General features: G+C 36.3%; 2 pseudogenes; one reads left to right on the forward strand and one right to left on the reverse strand.

Annotated features, from left to right (window-relative positions):
- The first annotated feature begins 1635 nt into the window (after window positions 1–1635).
- LOC120138589 lies at window positions 1636–3327 on the forward strand (annotated as a pseudogene).
- A 501-nt stretch (window positions 3328–3828) lies between these two features.
- On the reverse strand, window positions 3829–9501 carry LOC120138598 (annotated as a pseudogene).
- Window positions 9502–20030: the final 10529 nt, after the last annotated feature.

Here is a 20030-nt window from a genome sequence, read left to right on the forward strand (position 1 = left end):
AAATACCAAACATGTAAGTATCCCATTGGCTTCTCATTTGAAACTTAGTTCTCAATTATCTCCTAAAACTAACGAAGAACGAGTATATATGGCAAAAGTTCCATATGCTAATGCAGTTGGAAGCTTGATGTATGCAATGGTGTGTACGCGTCCTGACATTTCACAAGCACTTGGAGTTGTGAGCAGGTACATGCATGATCCTGGAGAAGGACATTGGCAAGCTGTGAAATGGATTCTACGGTATCTCCAACAAACCGTGGATGTTGGTTTAGTTTTTGAACAGGATGAAGCACTTGGTCAGTGTATGGTTGGATATGTTGATTCCGATTATGCTGGTGATTTGGATAAGCGTCGATAAACTACTGGGTATTTGTTTACTCTTGCTAAAGCCCCAGTAAGTTGGAAGTCTACATTGCAATCTACGGTGGCATTGTCTACTACAGAGGCAGAATACATGGTAGTTTCAGAGGCTGTAAAGGAGGCAATTTGGCTTAACGGGTTGATGGAAGACTTGGGAGTTGTTCAAAGTTACATTAGTCTCTATTGTGACAGTCAGAGCGCTATTCACTTAGCGAAAAATCAAGTCTACCATTCAAGGACTAAGCATATCGACGTGAGGTATCACTTTGTGCGGGAGATCTTTGAAGAAGGAAAGATTCTACTTCAGAAAATTGCGACATCAGAAAATCCTGCAGATATGATGACCAAGGTGGTAACAGTAATCAAGTTCAATCATTGTTTGAACTTGATTAACATCCTGAAAGTATGAACACCTTCGGGTGTGGCGCTTGTGAGCGCAATTAGAGGCACTACAAATTTGGGGAGTTGAAGAAGTTGAGTAGGCTTGGTAATTTCAAGCCAAGGTGGAGATTTGTTAGATTTGTCTAGAAATTAAGTTGACAAGTTGGAAATTTCATCTTGGTTGGTGGCCAACTTATTTGAAATTTCATCTTGGTTGGTGGCCAAACTTTGAACATGTGAATTTCATATTTGGTGGCTAACTTGTACACATTAGAAAATTCTTTGGTAGGTGGCCAAACTTTGAACATATTGTTCTTGAAACTCAACTATAAATAGACCTAAATATTTCTATTAGAAATCAGCCCAAAAACAAGTTCTCTCTTCCTCTTGTATTCTTCTTTCTCCCACTTTGGGAATTCCAAATAATTCCATTTGTTGTAATATTGGTGATATAGTGAAGTTATCATCCGGTGTGGTGCCCGAGGAGTAGATGATATTCTCGTCGAACCTCGTAAATTTGGTGTGTTTTCTCCTTTATTGTTTTTTATTCGGTTCTTTTCCATTGTGTTTCAATATTCAATAGTTTGACAGGTTTATCCGCTGTGCAACCTTTGGTGGTTTTAATATTGACATTTTAGGTTAATTTTAAAACTACGTTCGTGTGGGAATTAACCCGTTTTCCCCAACAGGTGCTTACCAAGAGGATCCAAAGTCACTTCTAGAAGAAGGAGACTGTTGACTATGATCGCTTTTTAAGAGGATACTAACCTATTGCAGATTATCTCACAAGAGAGTGGCTCGTAACCTCGCACAAAGACTAGTGGATTAGTAACTTCAAAAACATTCGAGACCAGGATATCGTGTGGCGAACGCCGTGGATCTCAACAGTGGGCTATGGAAGTAGGTGCTATGAAGCGTCGAGTTAAAAGTCTGGAAGCTGAGAATAAGAGTCACCTCAAGTGGCTAAAGGCTGCAAGGAAGAAGATAGAGGGGCTAGAGGCTGACAAAAGAGAATTAATTAATGAAAGAAAAGTTAAAAACTGTGAAATTGAGAAGTGGAAGAAAGAAAGAGATCATAGTCTGAGAGAACTAAAAATAGAGAAAAATCAGGTCCAAGGATTAGAGGTTGAAATAAGCACTATACTGGAGGACTTCGAGGCCAGAGAGCGAAGGAATCGAGAGCTTGAAGGGGAGAGAGAGAGAAGAAGAAGAAGAAGGACGAAGTCTGGGCTAAAAGACAGGGATGAAACTGTATCCTTGAGAGGAAACAAGCTGAAGTCCGATCCCGGATACAAAAGTGCTTAACAAAGAATCAACAAGTCGAAGAACTTAGTAGGGAGATGGGGGAGATACAGTTAAGGGATGAGGAAGAGATAAACCATACTCGAACTCCGATTATAGGAGGCAGAAAGGTGCTCAAGATCCTATTATGGTTCCATTGCATTGTTGAATAGGAGTTTTCGATCCATAATTAGGAGCGGAGAGATCTATAAGTCAAGGAGGCAGAAGGGTGTTGCTGAACATTGGGTTTACTTTTCTTTGACCTCCTTCAATGGGAGGCATTTGATCCGATTCAGCGCAAGAGGATGTATTTACCAAAGATGCCTCCCAATGACTGTTTCACTTATTCGGACAAGGAATTCTTGGCCGTGGGAATTGAGTTGCTTGTATCTGGGAAGGAAGTGACTTCTCAAGTGATATATAGATATAGTACTTTGACTAACTCTTGGACTCCAAGGTGCTTGTTTGGATCCGCAAGTCTTGGAGAGATTTCGATAATAGTCAGTGATTGTGATTCTCGAGGTAATATTCTGGGCTCTGCAGAAATGTACAATTCCGTGATTCAGAGGTGGGAGACACTCCCAAGCATGAATACCCCGAGGAAGATGTGTAGTGGGATATTTATGGATAAGAAAGTTTATGTACTTGGGGGAACTGGTGGAGTGGGAAGTAATGCTACGGTTCTCACTTGTGGGGAGGAGTATGATTTAGAGATAAAAAAGTGGACTCAAATTCCTAACATGTCTTCACGAAGGAGTGGGACAGATAGGGAGGCTGAGATGCCTGCTGTAGCTGGGGCACCCCTTCTGGTTGCAGTCGTTGACAACGAACTTTATGCTGCCGATCATGCTGACATGGCAGTAAGGAAGTATGATAAGGCAAGAAAATTATGGTTAACTGTCGAAAGGTTGCCCAAAAGAGCAGTTTCAATGAATGGTTGGGGTATTGTATTCAGAGCATGCAGTGACCGCCTTATAGTGATCGGTGGTCCTACCGCCTCAGGTGGAAGGTTTATAGAGCTCAATTCATGTGTTCCAAGAGAAGGGCCTCCACAATGGGACTTATTATCCAGAAAGCGATCGGGTAACTCTGTGTATAATTGTGCTGTGATGGGATGCTAGGGGATGGATTTTTCTGAGGTTTAAATGATTGGTTTCTCCAACACACCAGTTCGGATTCTTACTAATGGTAATTTCCCTTTGTTCCAATAGAACATTTTATTGATAGGATATCTCACCTGTTTTTACAAACTTCATTCAAACTTCATTCCATTCCATTTGTCTTGCAAAGTAGCAGCAAGTAACACACAGAAATAGGTTTAATATTTTGAAGCAGCAAAACACGTTTGAATTAGAGGTTGTCGAAGTTTTTTTCTATGAACACATTAGTTATATGGGTTCTTTCACTTGTGTTTAAATGGAGGGAAATCACAATCGACTTATATAATATTCTCAAAAATTTTCGTATGGTATTTATGTTTATGTACACTTGAGGAGTCCTCTATTTGCAGTAGCCTGCCAATTCATAAGTAGGTAGTTTATATTTATTTCCAACTTTTCATGGAATTTATACATTTCTCCTTTACTCGTCCTAAGAAAAATTTATAGGAGGTTTGATTATAACAAAACATAGGATTAATTCAATAATCATAGAATTTTGTAGTTATAGCTTTCATAGTTGTCTGTAAATAAATTAATACAAATGGCTGATCCATAGTTCACAACCTTCTACACTGAAACTATCCAGCAGGCAAAATTTTTCAGACTGGAAACCATAAATTCACCTGACCGACTTGCATGAGTCCATCGCCACGGTTTAAGTTTACCATCCTCCTCTTCCGCTCACTCCGCGGATTTCGTGTTTCCCCCCACTGTCCAGTATTGTTTAACAGCAACCAATACCATCTCAGGGACCAAGGGGCCATCTTCATAGTCTACCATCTTAGTGTCCCACCTCATCCCCGCTGTTATCTTCACTTTAATTAGAATGTCCTCAATGTTACACCTGTGCATACATTCAATAAATGTATACAAGTTCAGGGTAAGAAACAGAATGCCAAATAGTCCCAACAATGGTGAGTTCATTCCAAAGAATAAGTAATTAGTGGATACTTGTCCTTGTACAAACTGAATAGACCATGTGCATGTATGAGATCATATGTCCTTGGGTATGTGGAGAAAGCCTCACACCTGAACCGATGAAAGTTGACAAAACGAACAAGTCACGTAATGTAAGCGATCATATTATAAGACCTGAACCTGAGGTAGTTTCTTCAAGCATAATCTTAGCCAGGCAAACCCATGATTCATTGGTAAGAATCCTTACCAGTTGTGATAGATGCCGATTAATTCTCGCTCATACATGACACCCAGGGTATCTTTCTCTGCTATTGTTGGCATCACATTCATAACCCACAGTTTCGGAGAGTCGAGAGCTGCAGCAAATCCTCCCAACCCAGCATTCATGTCCAAAATATTACGATACCTCCCGGAGTCGACAAGTCAGTTGATTTTCCTGTACGCACTGACATGTTTCTTCCAAATATTATTGTCTTGTGATACGTCTCAGCAGAGACTCCAGGTACACTTCCACTAGCAATCCTAGGAGGAACAGCATATAGCCTCGGGAACGCCAACCCCCCCCCCCCTCGCGGCAACTTCATCTAGATACGGAGTAATGCACTCATCCATTTTCTATTATAATTTCAACATATGACTATATAAAATGAAATTCCAGATAAAAAAGAATGAATTACTTGCAACATAAACTGTAAATATGTCTGAAAATACAGGCTCCAAGTCATGAGACATGATCTGCATGGGAGTTCGGACAATTTCTATTACAATTAACAAGATAAACATTGATATGCCTGAATTGGTGTGAAGATGATTAGCATCCAAAACATTAAACAGCCAAAGCAGAGGCAAAATTCTCCACTGCAATCTTACTAATTCCAACAATTTTCTTAATAAAGAACTGAAAGAAGTTTCAAGCAGAGCTCATATCAGACATCGTTAGCCTCTCTGGCTTTGCAGAAATTAACTTGAGAATCGTCTTGACTACCGCGACAAGAATCGTCATTAACTCTCTTTTGCCAAATGGCAATTTCACCCTTCTCATGCTTTTTTCCCAGCAAAGGAGTTTGGCGACATCCTCAATCCTTTGTTGTTCCTCCTCGAGTTCCTCCTTGGGACGCTGCCATGCTTTGTAATTGTTCCTCCAATTGATTGGTGGACCTGAAAGTATATAGTAACCACCCTGTCTAAGAACCCGATCAACCTACTTCAGATACATCCCATCTGCAATCAGACATCCATTGATCACTCGACTTCTGCTACGAAAAATCTTCACTAAACAACACCTCGAAGGACGAAATCTACTTAAATACCATACTAGTTAATGCTTAAACATAGGAACACTCAGATTTCAGTATATGACACACCATTGGCTCCCCATGGAATCAAGCAACGGGAACAGTGACCCATATCGAAAGCTCTAGAAGGATATGGCATCTTTATAGTCCCAAGGACACCAATAACAGCAGGTACAACTCTTTCAAGAGAAAATTGAACCTGTGCTTCATGTAAATCTCTCGGCGCAAATGACATGGTAAGGACGTTCCTACTCCAAAGGTATGCCACCCAACTTGCAACCTACAAACAAAAATGCATTCTACCATTACAAATCAATAGATCAACTGAAAAACACAACTTTGAAGAGCATGACAACATAAACATACCCCACAACCGGTATTGAGTGCGGTCCTAGCCGTCCCGTTAGTAACAGGAATCATGTCGGCGAGCTGATAGACACTTTCAATATATCCGGTAGCGCTTTATCGATTTTGTTATTTAAAGACCGGTTTTATCATATTTTTACCCGTTATATCGTTATGGATCGATACATTTTTATAAAGTATCGACACTTTAAAGGTGCTAAAACAACTTCTCTTTTAAATTCACAAAGTGTCGATACTTATATTAAATTATCGGCACTTTCAATGTATCCGGTAGCTCTTTACCAGTTTTGTCTTTTCAAGACCGGTTTTATCATATTTTTACCTGTTATATCGTTGTGGATCGATACATATTTATAAAGAATCGACACTTTATAGGCACTAAAACTGTTTCTCCTTTAAATTCACAATGTGTCGATACTTATATTAAAGTATCGACACTTGCAATATATCCAGTATCTCTTTACCGGTTTTGTCTTTTCCTAACCGGTTTTGTCATATTTTTACATGTTATATCGTTGTGGATCGATATATTTATAAAGAATCGACACTTTCTAGGCGCTAAAACTGCTTCTCCTTTAAATTCACAATGTGTCGATACTTATATTAAAGTATCGACACTTGCAATATATCCAGTATCTCTTTACCGGTTTTATCTTTTCCTGACTGGTTTTGTCATATTTTTACCTGTTATATCGTTGTGGGTCGATACATATTTATAAAGAATCAACACTTTCTAGGAGCTAAAACTGCTTCTCCTTTAAATTCACAAAGTGTCGATACTTATATTAAAGTATCGACACTTGCAATATATATGGTATCTCTTTACCGGTTTTATCTTTTCCTGACCGGTTTTGTCATATTTTTACCTGTTATATCGTTGTGGATCGATACATATTTATAAAGAATCGACACTTTATAGGCGTTAAAACTGATTCTCCTTTAAATTCACAATGTGTTGGTACTTATATTAAACTATCGACACTTGCAATATATCCGGTATCTCTTTACCGGTTGTCTTTTCCTGACCGGTTTTGTCATGTTTTTACCTGTTATATCGTTGAGGATCGATACATATTTATAAAGAATCGACACTTTATAGGCGCTAAAACTATTTCACCTTTAAATTCACTATGTGTCGATACTTATATTAAAGTATCGACACGTGCAATATATTCGGTAGCGCTTTATTGGTCTTGTCTTTTCGTGATCGGTTTTGTCATATTTTTTCCTGTTATATTGATGTGGATTGATACATTTTTATAAAGTATCGACATAAACCGACAAGCTAAGTTTTCCGGTTGCCAAATGTTTTAATATTTTTTCATAATTTAGACCTACTACATTATTATTACTCAACATTTCCGGTAGCGCTAAACCGAATTTGTTAAATATCTTTTAATGTATCTAGTAACGTCATATATTAGCCGTATATTAGCCTGCCTTTCCTGAAACAATCCCAGTAGATCAAGTGTATGACGGGAAACAACTTTGGTCTGTTGAGATATTATGATACCCAAAATATTTTAGAATTAAATAAATTATAAACTATTAATATAGTTTTTTTATAGTTTATATTTTGGGTTGCACTCTTCCTTTTAATAATTTATCTCCTTTAGCATACCAAAATTCTCATTCCCCTCCTCTAAGTCTAATTTATTTAAATAATAATAATAATTGTCACAACCGTCTTTCGGGTGGACTCGAAATTAGGCTTTGACTTGAATAAAATGTTAAAGCCGCCACCGATAATTTATTTTAAAAAATGGTTGATCGGACACCATCTTACCTGATCAACGTTTCCCCAGAAATATGTCAGATTCGAGAGTCGGTTACAGTCAAGGTAGGATTAACACCCTTGAACTGCCCTTTCGGTACCATTTAATTTACCAGTTATCTTAATTGCGAAAATTAAAATTGCAATTAAAATTTAAAAATTCGATCATAATTATTTACCTTTTGATCAATTAAAATTATCCTAAAAATCATAAATAAAGTTTAGAAAAAAATAAAACAAACAAAAACAAAGAGTTAGTATTAAGATCGTAATAAAAAAAAAGAAATAAAAGGAATGAAAAAATCAAATTAAAGAGGATTAAATTGGAAAGAATTAAAATTCATGGATCAAATTAATTCTAGAAATGAGCTACAAGTAAAAACAGAATATTAGGGGACTTAAAATAGAAAAAATAGACATTTAAAGGACTGAACTGGTATTAACAAAAACTAGAAGGACCTAATAAATAAATTTAAACAAATCACAGCCCCAATAATCAATTTAAAATAAATACATGGACCAGAAACAAAAATAACCCATAAATATCGTTTGCGGACTAAAATAAAATAAACAAGAAACACATAATTAGGCTTTGACTTGAATAAAATGTTAAAGTCGCCACCGATCATTTATTTTAAAAAAATTGGTTGATCAGACACCATCTTAACCGATAAGCGTTTTGCTAGAAATATATCGGATTCGAGAGTCGGTTACAGTCAAGGTAGGATTAGCACCCTTGAACTGCCCTTTCGGTACCATTTAATTTACCTATTGTCTTAATTGCAAAATTTAAATTTTCAATTAAAATTTAAAAATTCGATCATAATTATTTACCTTTTGATCAATTAAAAGTATCCTTAAAAATCATAAATAAAGTTTAGAAAAACATAAAACAAACAAAAACAAAGAATTAGTATTAAGATTGTAATAAAAAAATAAGAAAATAAAAGAAATGAAAAAAATCAAATTAAAAAGGATTAAATTGGAAAGAATTAAAAATCATGGATCAAATTAATTCTACGAATGAGCTGCAAGTGAAAAATGGAATATTAGGGGACTTAAAATAGAAAAAACATACATTTAAAGGACTGAACTGGTATTAACAAAAACTAGAAGGACCTAATAAATAAATATAAACAAATAAGAGCCCTAATAATCAATTTAAAATAAATATAGGGACCAGAAACAAAAATAACACATAAATAACGTTTGCGGACTAAAATAAAATAAACAAGAAACACGGAGGACTAAACAATAATTAATCCTAAATATTTATACCAAATCAGTGACCTAAATAAAATATGAACAAATATGAGGGTCAAATTTGAATATTAACAAAAAACATAATATGTAAAAAAAACAGGACTAAAATATAAAAATTGAAACCTAAGAGCTTGAAATAAAACAGATTAAAACTTCATTAAATGTCTTAAATAAAACATTGCAAGGAAACGGGCTTAAATTGCTATTTACCCCTAGTAGGAAAACATGCTGAAGGTCATTGGCAAAACGTCGTCGTTTTGAATAGGCTATAAATACCCCATTTTTTTTCCTTTTTCTTTCTTATATCATTTCTTCCTTTCATTTTTCTTTGGGTAGAGAGGGAAGCTCTCCCCTCTCTCTACCAGAGTCAGGGGGCTCTCACCGGTGAGTGGCTCCGCTACAGGCCACCGCAGTGGTCGTTCGTCCGCCACCGACAGCAGCCGTACTCCAGCAATTTTTCAAGCCCCGATTACACCAGTGGCTTCGTATCGAGGCCTAGAACATGGATTCGGTCTTGGTTTCAGCAAAAAAACGTCAGGATCTTCACAAATCGAACTAAAGCCGTTCTACTTTCCCTCTCTCCGATCTTCTTATCCGACCGTTGGATCAACTCGATCTCGGGATATATTGTTCCCATCACCAACGGACGCCTCCTTGCCGTTTGGATCATTGGGATTGGCCTCCGATCGTCGTCCTCATTCATCGGCCGAATATGTATCCTTTTATTCTCTCTCCCATTTTGTATTTTATTTCCCTTTTTTATTCGGCATTTTTCCCAAATGGCTCCCCCTTGTTTCGAATGCTTCCCCCTAATTTATTATTGATATTTGGGTAGTGGGGTAGTGGGTTATGATTTGGGTAGGTTGAATCCTGAAACTTTAGGGATTTAGGTGTTAGGTATGATCTTTTTTTTTTACTTTGGCTTGATTTGGTGGTTGTTTGAAGATTGATGGCGCGATAACTGTTGGTGGTAGGTCGGTGGCTCGATGATTCGGGATGGACCGATGGTGGCTTGGCTTGAGCTGGTGTTAATGGCGACGACTGCTAAAGTTAGTGGCATTTAGGATTTTAAAACCCTAATTCAGATGGGTTGGATCTGGGTTGGGCTCCAGTTGCAGTTGAACTTCGGGTTGGACTAGTACCGGGTCGATTCCTGGGCTTGTTCGGATCGGCTCTGGGTCAGCAGTTGGGTTCTGCATTTGTATTGAGTATGTTGAATGGCCTATTGGGTTGATTGTATCTGGGTTACTGATATTGGATGTTGGGCCTGTAATGTAAATAATAAGCAGTAATAATAATAATAATAATAATAATAATAATAAAATATAATTTTTTTGACCCGGACAAAAATGGGTGTCTACAGCTGCCCTTCTTTGCCTTTTTTCATGTGACGAAAAATAGGACAAAGATAAAAGGACACAAATTTTCGTTTGGTATGAAGGGGTCCCTGAGTCTAATATCCTCATTTGTGGAGTTGAAAATTGACTCTGATATTGCAACATGTTTTCATTGTTGTGTCACAGATGACTCATTTATCGTGAAGTTGGGTCAATCTTTTGGGTACGATATCCTTCGTTGTGATGTCGAAATCGTAGGTGAATCAGAAAGTGGCTCTTTTTCCAATCTTGGCCGACCTTGATCTTCTTCTCGATTTAAAGACCTGGGTGTGAAAATTTGACCGAAAAGTAGTACCTTACGGTAAATACGTCCTCGAGCTGAATAAAATCGGACTTGAAGGTTCTTGTTGACGGATAACTCTTCTCACCTTGAGTTATGTTGTTCTGGGCTGGGAGATAGACCTCTGTTGTTGTAGATGACTCATTTGCTATAAAGTTAAGTTAATCCATTTGGGCACGATATCCTTCTTCGTGAAGTTGAAATCGTTAATGGCTCATTCGTTGTGAAGTTAAACTTTGAATTTGATATCATTTGTTGTAAAGTTGAAATGCAATCCCGAGTTGTATTGCTTCACCAAATTGGCTTTGAGTTTGATATCCTTCGTTGTGAAGTTGAAATTCAATCTTGTGTAAGTTGTGTCGTTTCGAGTCCAATATCCTTCGCTGTGAAGTTGAAACTGACTCTAGCATGAATCTGCAAAATTATGCACATAAGCGATGCTATGGATGCAATGCTCTTACGTATGCCTAAAATGTATATGTGAAATATGTTATTTTAGGATTTGGAGAGAAATCTTAATCTCTGGTTATCAGTCTTGATAACTATTGATTCTAGCATCTTGACTTTTTGATTCTTGATCTTGGATTCTTCAACATGCTTAAATTCGATGTACAAAATGTCGTTTTTTAGTCTTGATTTGGGCGATGCCCTTCAAATTTCTCAAGTATGGTGCATAAGCCTTGACCTAAGACAATTTTTTTTTCCTTGCCCCATCAAAATTTGCGCAAAAATTTGGCTAACCAAATTCAGCTTTATTGTACATATATCTTTTAATTATCTTTGTTCAGTTAGCTGAAGGATTCATGTCTTCACAAAGTCTTTGATTGACAACCACAGTGGAGCAAACACTGAATTGCCAAGTACCCAATCAATGTCATGGTTTAAATATGATCTATTCATAAAGCCAGGGCTTTTGAGTTTCCTCCATAACCAATTGCTTTAGCGGAATAGCTCAGCTTTATTGTGTATATATATATATATATATATTTGTATGGGTATACGTATTCTATTTTTTAAGCTTATCGAGGAGAACCTGTTATAGTCCCGGTGTTTGTTGAAGGTAAAAAAATCTCATCGTTAGAGTTTAATTCCCAAGCAACTGACATAAACTATATTCACCTACTTGACCATTCCCTCTGAGAATATCATGATCATCATTGAACATTATTAACAGAAGTAAAAACCAATTAGTTTTGCAATTTCATGTGCTAGTTATCCCATTTTGTCCTCTCCTAACACATACATGAATGCCAAATCCTTGATGGTGTCTTCACGAGAAGAGAAAACTAGCTAGGTCCCTGCAAGAAAAGGGTATATATTCAGGTGTATCTTTTAGATTAGGATCAAGGGGTCCTTGTTTTACAGGGGTTCAATCTTGTCATTTGTCAAAGATTTACAACCTCAATTATTAAAAAACTTTTAATTAAGGTGATATTCAAGGAAATCAAGATTAAAATTTCATCATTGCTTATTTCCTTAGAAGGAAGAATTTTATTTAAAATGTTGTGGAAGTGCAAACACAAGTGTGGCTACCATATGTTTGATATGCCCTCGAGCTGAATGGAATCGAACTCGAAGGTTTTTTTTGACAGATAACCCTTCTCGCCTTGAGCTATGCTGTAAATTTGGCTGGGATATAGTTCCTTGTTACCAAATCGCAACCAACCCATGTCTTCTTCTTGACTTAAAGACCTCCGTTTAAACTTCAACTAGAAAGTAGTTCCTTACTGCTACTGTGCGGTTGATATGTCATAGAGCTGAATGGAATCGAACTCGAAAGTTTTCGTTGACAGATAACCCTTCTCGCCTTGAGTTATGCTGCGAATAGTTCCTTTAAGTAAAGGATGGCTCCCCTTCGCGTGTCTAAGCCGGTTATAATTCTTCAGGTGGTTCCCCTTAGCGAGTATGAATCAAGTGAGATGATCTTTGGATGACTCCCTCTCATGGGAAATTCATGTGAGATGTTCTTTGAGTGACGTTGAAATCTAGCTTGAAAACTTCAACTGGAAACTAGCCACTCGTCGTTGAGTCAAGCTAAACTGGATCCACTCTGAATTAACTCTCAAACTTTCCATAGGTCAAGTTGGTTGAGGTATATCTCCTCGTTGCTGAGTTAAGCAACCACCATCATTTTTTTAAAACCCTTTTGAATCGAGTATCTCTCGCCTTGAAGTTGAAACATGACTCTAAAGCTGCAAAAATATTATGTATACGAAAAATGATAAATGTGATGCTCTTAAGTATGTCTAAGATGTATGAACAATGAATTAATTCTTGTTTTATTCCTCGGACAAAATCTCATTCTTTTTCTGCTGATCTTGTCCTTGGAATCAATCATGTCCCTGAATAGATCAAATCTTAGACTTTACGCTTCAATTCCCCATAGTTCTCAGTGGTATGCCCTGAGCTCCCAATATGATAGATGCATATGGCGTTAATATCATGACCTTCAGGATATGGGGCTTCTTTTGGTTTGGATTGAACTATAATCCAAAGATTTTTCTCAACTAATGTTGGGAGCAATTCCTCATGCATCATTGTAATTGGATTGATGCGAGTCTTTTCACGGATGACATTATGAGGTATACTACCCAGATTAGCTAGGTAAGATCCCACGATGTTAACCTCAACTCTTTCCTCAATGTCACCTATCTGCCATTCTTGATAGCTCTTTCGATCATATCTCCGCACATGACAATGTCAGAGAAACTCTTGGTGGCAGTTCCTATCATGTAGTCGATATTTAGAGACTTCAATGTATCGATGAATAGAGTGATGAACTCTTTTACATTCATTGGTGGATGCACTTGAGATGCGACATCCCTCCATCGTTGAGCATATTATCGGAAGCTCTCACCACTCTTCATCTCTATATTCTACAGCGTTGTTTGATCAGGGGCTATATCAATCACGTGTTTGTATTGGCCCAGAAAAGCACTAGCCACATCCATCTAGTAGTGAACTTGAATATGATTCAATTGATTATACCATCTTGAAGCAGGTCCAATCAGCCTGTCTTAGAAGCAGTGGATCCACATCTGATCATTGTTGGTGTATCCAGTCATCCTTCGAATAAACATCGTGAGATGGGCATGAGGACAACATGGTTCCATCATGTTCTTCAAAGTTGGGCATCTTGAATTTGGGTGGAAGCATCAGGTCAGGAACTAAAACTAGTTCAGTTGCATCCATTTCATTGTGAGAGTTTTGTCCTCTCATTCCCTTGAATGTCTTTTTTGCACCATTTTTTTAAATTCTCAAGGATCTCATTCTTGGCTTTTTTTGTCGCCTCAGGAGTAGATATGTTATGATCAGTGGTAGAGAAGCTTACTGGGTGACTTAGAAGCTTTATGGGGTGAAATGTGTATCGGTGGATTTCCATGTGCACTCACACATTCAGAGGTTCCTCTAGTCGAGGAAATCTTCTCTTTGCCTATTTCTTGGTTGAGCCTAGCCAGTTTTTCTACTACTTGGTCAACTAGGTCTTTTTGGTTTTACAAGATACGATCCACGGTAGTCTTTTATGCCTGCTCCATTTTAACTTCCCACTCTGCTTGCATCTTTTGCAAACTCTCTTCCAGCTCTTTCTTCAATTTATCAAATTTTGCTTCCATTCTCAGTACTAGGTGAATGCAGTTACCGTTAGAAGTACTTCCTCAAAGTTCCCCACAAGGTATGATTAATGCATGTAGAAATATTAAAATGAATGCTATGCAAAATGAAATAGTGCATGAAATGTTCGAGGCATTGATCCAAAAACACGTATGTTATTATAAATAATCTTTTATTGGGACAAAAATGTTATTTCTTAAGAGACAAAAACATCCTAAAGGTACATTCTGACTAAGTCTTCTAGACCCAAAACATGACTAGTCTTCTGCCTCCGTCTGTCACCGGTTGAATACTCTGTCGAACCACTCCAGCTTCTCTGGCTAAACCGTGTAAGTGACAATCTATTTTTTGTATTTGTTCCTAGAAGTATTGAATGATTGCATCTCTGGCTTTCATTCTTTGGTAAACCTTTTCCCTAACGAAAACGCCATTGGAGTCCTCCATCGATAGGAACCATGTGAAGTTCATTTGCCTGTTTCATGAATTCATCAACAATGGCCTACAATTTCAGCTATCACTTTGCCATCTTGTTCTTGTTGTCTTTGAAGGGACTCTCCAGGTCAGTAACATTTTTCTTGTCTTGCCCCTACAACCTTTACCAACCCATTTTTGAAAAGTTGACTTTTGATGTACTTCATTGCGGGCACCCCGTCTTCTTGATTGAATGTGACATATAATTGCCTTGCAAATTGTCCTCCTTTTCTTTATGAGTATTTTCTGACCATAGCCAAACCTCTGCATTTTTCATCTATTGTATTATAACCCATTTCTCAATTAATGCAAACTATTTACATGTAACAAACAGTTTTTGGTAGATTAACACCTCTTTTGAATGATGTAAATGATAAAAATAAAATGAAAGAGAACAAAAATGGAAGGAAAAAAGTTAGTGAGATAAGGATAATATATAAAAAATAATAATGAAAATTAAAAGTCCTACCCCATATAATATCTACCCAACATGCTTTAATTCCTATCCGGACATAATCTCTATGTTAATTTTGAACAAGTCCTAACTGCATATCTTTCTAGTTCGCATGCTTTGAACAGAAAGTAAAGTAGGAACTAACTCAAGACAGCCAAGGTTTTGAAGTGAAGTTTTGGGGTAGGCTCTAACTCCTTGTAGTCTCCCAGTTTAGGTTCTAAAGACGGTACCTGAGTTCTCCTTGCTGATGCCCCTTTGGGCTTGCCAGACCCATAGTCCTAAGCCCATTACAAGCTTATGTGGACTAAGTTAAACTCGAGAGGATACATTCTCTTATGTCTGCACGGAGAATAAATTCACACGAAGGCATAAGGTATATGAATTTTGAAGGTTACTTCCTAAGCCCGCACGGAGAATAAATTCTCACGAAGGCATCGCTTTCACCCCCACTTAAAAAGGTTCGGAGCTCGGGTATAGAGCCTGAGATGAAAACTTTTTCAAAAATCTGAAATCATGGAAAAAAATATCAGTACAACTATTTATTTGAAAAATAATCAAAGATAAATAATAAGAATCGAATAAATAAATTAAAAATTAATTATTTTCTTTTAAAAAGACAACCGAAAATTAATTCTGGCCTGACTTACTTACCTATCACCAACAGAGTCGCCAAGCTGCTACAACCGTCTTTAGGGTGGGCCCAAAATTGGGCTTCGACTTGAATAAAATATTAGAGCTTCCACCGATTATTTATTTTAAAAAAATTGGTTGATCGGACACCATCTTACCTGATCTGCGGTTTGCCAAAAATATGTTTGATTCGGGAGTCGGTTACAGTCAAGGAAGGATTAGCACCCTTGAACTGCCCTTTCGGTACCATTTAATTTATCGGTTGTCTTAATTGCGAAAATTAAAATTTTAATTAAAATTTAAAAATTTGATCATAATTATTTACCTTTTGATCAATTAAAATTATCCAAAAAAAAGATCATAAATAAAGTTTAGAAAAAAAATAAAACAAACAAAAACAAAGTGTTAGTATTAAGATCGTAATAAAAAAATAAGAAAATAAAAGGAATGAAAAAAAATCAAATTAAAAAGGATTAAATTGGAAATAATTAAAATTCATGGATCAAATTAATTCTAGGAATGAGTTGCAAGAGAAAAATAGAATATTAGGGGACTTAAAATAGCAAAAACATACACTTAAATGACTGAACTGGTATTAACAGAAACTAGAAGGACCTGATAAATAAATATGAACAAATTAGAGCCTCAATAATCAATTTAAAATAAATACAGGGACCAGAAATAAAAAGAACCCATAAATAACATTTCGGACTAAAATAAAATAAATAAGAAACACAAAGGACTAAACAATAATTAATCCTAAACATTTATACCAAATCAATGACCTAAATAAAAGATGTACAAATATGAGGGTCAATTTTGAATATTAACAAAAAAACATAATATGTAAAAAAATAGGACTAAAATATAAAAATTGAAACCTAAGTGCTCGAAATCAAACAATTTAAAACTTCATTAAATGTCTGAAATAAAACATTGCAAGGAAACAGGGGCTTAAATTGCTGTTTACCCCTAGCAGAAAAACACGCTGAAGGTCATTGGCAAAATGTCTTCGTTTTGAATAGGCTATAAATACCCCATTTCTTCTCCTTTTTCTTTATAATATCATTTATTCCTTTCCTTTTCTTTGGGTAGAGAGAGAAGCTCTCCCTTCTCTCTACCAGAGTCGGCGAGGCTCCCACCAATGAGTGGCTTCGCCACATGCCACCACATTGGTCATCGTCCGCCACCGTCAGCTGCCGGCAGCCACAATACTCCAGTGGCTTTTCAAGCCTCGATTACACCAGCAGCTTTGTCTCGAGGCCAATAACATGGATCTGGTCTTGGTTTTGCTGAAAAACGTCAGGATCTTCACAAATCGAACGAAAACCGTTCGACTTTTCCTCTCCCCGATCTCTTTATCCGACCTTTGGATCAACTTGGTCTCGGGATAAGTTGTTCCTATCACCAATGGGTGGCTTCTCACCATTTGGATCGTCGAGATTGGCCTTCGATCGTCGTCCTCGTTCATCGGCCGAATATGTATCCTTTTTTTCTCTCTCCCATTTTGTATTTTATTTCCCTTTTTTTGTTCGGTATTTTTTTCCCGAATGGCTCCCCCTTGTTTCGAATGCTTCCCCCTGATTTATGATTGATATTTTTGTAGTGGGGTAATGGGTTCTGATTTGGGTAGGTTAAATCCCAAAACTTTAGGGATTTAGGTGTTAGGTATGATCTTTTTTTTACTTTGGCTTGATTTGATGGTTGTTTGATATATTGATGACACAGCAATTGTTGGTGGTGGCTCAGCAGCAGCTCGTCAGTGGCTCGACGATTTGAGATGAACCGATGGTGGCTTGGCTTGAGCTGGTGTTAACAGCAATGACTGCTGAAGTTAGTGGCGTTTAGGGTTTCAAAACCCTAATTCAAATTAGTCGGATCCGAGTCGGCCTCCAACTACAATTGGACTGGTACCAGATCGATTCCTGGGCCGATTCGGATTAGTTCTGGGTCAACAGTTGGGTTCTACATTTGTATTGAGTCTGCTAGATGGGCTGTTGGGTATCTGGGTTACTGGGTGTTGGATGATGGGCTTGTAATGTAATGTAATGTAATAATAATAATAATAATAATAATAATAATAATAATAATAATAAATATAATTTTTTGACCCGGATGAAAGTGGTTGTCTACAATAATATATCTCCTTTAATATTTGAATTTAATCTTTTTAAAATAATATGTATTACCATTACATTCAATATTTATGACTATAAACCATGGTTATCAAAACTGGACCGAACCGGTCGGTTCAACCGGTTGAACCGTGAACCAGTGGACTGTCCCGTCCGGTTAACTTCCAAAACCAGTTTTGCAATGAACCGGCTGAGAACTGGTAAAACCGGTTTGAACCTACTGAAAACCGGCAAAACCGGTGTGAATCGTCGGTTTTGTTTTTTTCTTTTAAAAAAAATTAAACTAAACGACGTCGTTTGTTAAATGAGCCGAGTTAAACTTGAGTATTGCTGAGCTCAACTCGAACTTGAAAACTTTAAAAGTAAGCTCAACTCGACTCAAAAACTCGCGAGCTAAAAATTATCAAGCTCAACTCGAACTCGAAATATAATATTGAAACTTGAACTCGAAAAGACTCGAACTCAAAAAAATTTTAGAAGCTCGATTGAAGCCTAAAACTCGAGCTCGATTGAAGCGAAAGAATAGTTCGCTCTGTGCTCACCAAAAGGCTCCATGATTTTGAATGTCAAATTACCTCTATTATTTATAGAAGTTTGTTGGGATGCTCTTCTATGTTTCTTAGTCATGTGAGATTGTTTTGTTCTCTTATTTTAACTATTTAGACTTTTGGGATGCTCTTCTATGTTTCTTAGCCATGTGAGATTATTTTGTTCTCCTATTTTTGCTCTTCTATGCTCTTTAGACGTTTTTCTGTAGTGCTCTATATATTAATATTGCTTTGAATATTATATAAAATTTTAAAAAAAAATATTATTTTATATAATCCGGTTCAACCGGGTTGAACCACGGTTGAACCAGTACCTTCACAGGTTTAATGTCCGGTCCGATTTTAAAAAAACTGCTATAAACTATTAATATAATAAATTTTGTTATTATATCATAAAGATAATATTGTTTACGAAATAGACGATATAATATGCATAAAAGGAAAACGTATACTTTTAGATTTATCGATCCTTGGAATATTTAAAGTATAGTTTATTTTCAAATGTTCCCATAAAATATATCAAAATAGATTAATAAACTTTATGTATAAGCTCCACTTCCCAATAGAATGTCGGTGTTTTTAGATAAATTAATTTAATATCTTGAAATATTATAATTTTAATAATATGCATGCACAAGTGGATAAGAGAAAAATAACATATAGGGGCATGCATGCCCAAAGATAGAATGTCGTAAATAAATAATTTTTTTATTTAATTTGGAATAAGTAAAAGATGGTACATGTTTAAAGATAACTCTCAACCATTTGATATTGAACGCTTATACTCTTGAAATTGCTGGTGCTCGAACACAGAATATCAAGAAATAATAGTATTCTTTTACTACATATTCATATATTTTTTTATGACATTCACTTTCAAAGAATATGTCCATCACCTCTATATGATATAGATTTTGGTCTTGATTTATGCGATCTAGTTTTAATATATTTGGCAGGCTTATGGATCCGGTCAAAGTTGGCCTAGCAATTTTTTTAATAGAATATTTACAGGGAAATGTTTATTTATATTTTTTTAATCTATTCATATGTGTATATTTTATAAATATAATATTTAAACTAAAGAAAATAACATCCTCTCTTATTATTGAATATATTTGATGAATTTACAAATTCTTTTAGTTTGTTAGATATAATGAATTGAAATGGAAATAATGCTTTAACATTTTATAAGTACGAGGTATCTAATTGGACCACATTACTTAATTAATTCACACACATGGTATTAATACATCTGGCAGTGAGATTATGTGTACATCCCGCAAATCAAACAAAAATATAATATGACGATGATTAATATATTATAGCTGCAAAAGGAGCTAAGCTACTCATATTATTGGTGGTGCCATTTGGAAAAATATACCAAAACAACCCCAGTATGATACTTTTATTATACTTTATAAGTATTATTTTACTAATCTTGTTTCAAAACAAGTTTCATCAGTGAAGAGTAATTACATTTTACAATTTTATGTTATATTTGACCATATAAATTACAGGCGATCGATTTCACTAGCCTTGGACATGTAATCAAAATTGAGACTTCTTACTGCAAACAAATATTTCCAAGAGAACCTGATCCTATCCACAAGTCTTGATGACAAAGTTCAAATGGTTTGATTTCTTCAGCAAGGAAGATTAATAAACGCTACTGTAAGTTAGCACTTCGAAATTGATCTGAAAGCTA

The sequence above is a fragment of the Hibiscus syriacus genome, unplaced genomic scaffold (genome assembly GCF_006381635.1).
Source record: "Hibiscus syriacus cultivar Baekdansim isolate YM2019G1 unplaced genomic scaffold, ASM638163v2 tig00002237_pilon, whole genome shotgun sequence".
Lineage (NCBI taxonomy): Eukaryota > Viridiplantae > Streptophyta > Magnoliopsida > Malvales > Malvaceae > Hibiscus > Hibiscus syriacus.